We start from the raw sequence: 1,206 nt of genomic DNA, 5'->3' as shown, positions 1-1,206 counted from the left end.
GTGGTAAAGTAGGAATACAACAGAGAAACAGCATTAGAATGGATAATGAGTAAGTACTGCTTACAAAACAGCATCCTATGCATGTTGAACTTTGAATAGAATCTATAGTGCTAAGACATTAAAAAAATAAATCCTATGGAATAATCATTCACAACGACAGGTATTAGCGTACTATTTTTACTATATTGATATATGTTACATTTGTCTATGGCTGCTCCTGTAACCGCATGTCATGGTAAAAATGTATATTAATTAGCTTGGTCCCTGGATGGAGGAGTTCTTTAGCTCGAGCCTCGCATTCACCCAACTGTACTATTGCGTTAGGTAGAATGAGGATTCCATATAACAGTGGGCGAATATAACAAATGTTAGATGCATCACTCATTCTTTAATTTTAAATGCGATTTATTAAATCTTGTGTGGACGTTTAAATTAGTAGATTCATTTATATGAACATGATTAATCAAATAATTTTTCACAAAGGATTAACTTCTTATAGTTCAGCCTCACTGACATTCTTTTTTTCTTTAACCACACGGATTATAACATAAGTTATTAAGTCATAGCGGTATTAATGAAAAACGTTATAAGCACAAAAAAGGGAGAGGAGAAAAAAAAAAGAAAAAGAACAGTCGAATTGAAGCTATATATAACGTAACAGCGAAGATAGGGTAACTGGTATAAGATGTTATATCTCATCGCATCACGTGTGCTGTGTACAACACCTAAAACAACTCTTCCTTCACAAATAACAGAAGAAACTGTTCCTTGAAGGAATTTATGAGGCTAGAAATTTCCACATGCACTGTAAAAAACTTTGAATAAATTACCAAATGACAATATATAAATAACAACATTTCAACAAATATATAGAAAATTCAATGTAAAATTGTGTACTAACGTGCCAAAACTGAGTTATATTTATAATCATAAAGATCTCAATGGTGTGTGAAAACGAATTAAAAATGGAACTTTTAACAAATAGAGCTCTATATATAATAACGGTGCTTAGAACAATTTTATATTAATAACAGACCTCTTCTAGCTATTGAACTCCCCATTTCCTAAATTTTATAAGAACATCATTTTCTATATAAAATATTTAGAATTAAATGTTCATAAAAAGGATGGCAAACCGGGAAAATAAAAATTCGCTAAATGGGGATTTTTCTTAAATAAATTTAACAAAAGAAAAAATTGTATAAT

This window comes from Plasmodium inui (assembly GCF_000524495.1).
Source record: "Plasmodium inui San Antonio 1 unplaced genomic scaffold supercont1.168, whole genome shotgun sequence".
NCBI classification, from domain to species: Eukaryota; Apicomplexa; class Aconoidasida; order Haemosporida; family Plasmodiidae; genus Plasmodium; species Plasmodium inui.
This window is presented reverse-complemented; position numbering follows the sequence as displayed.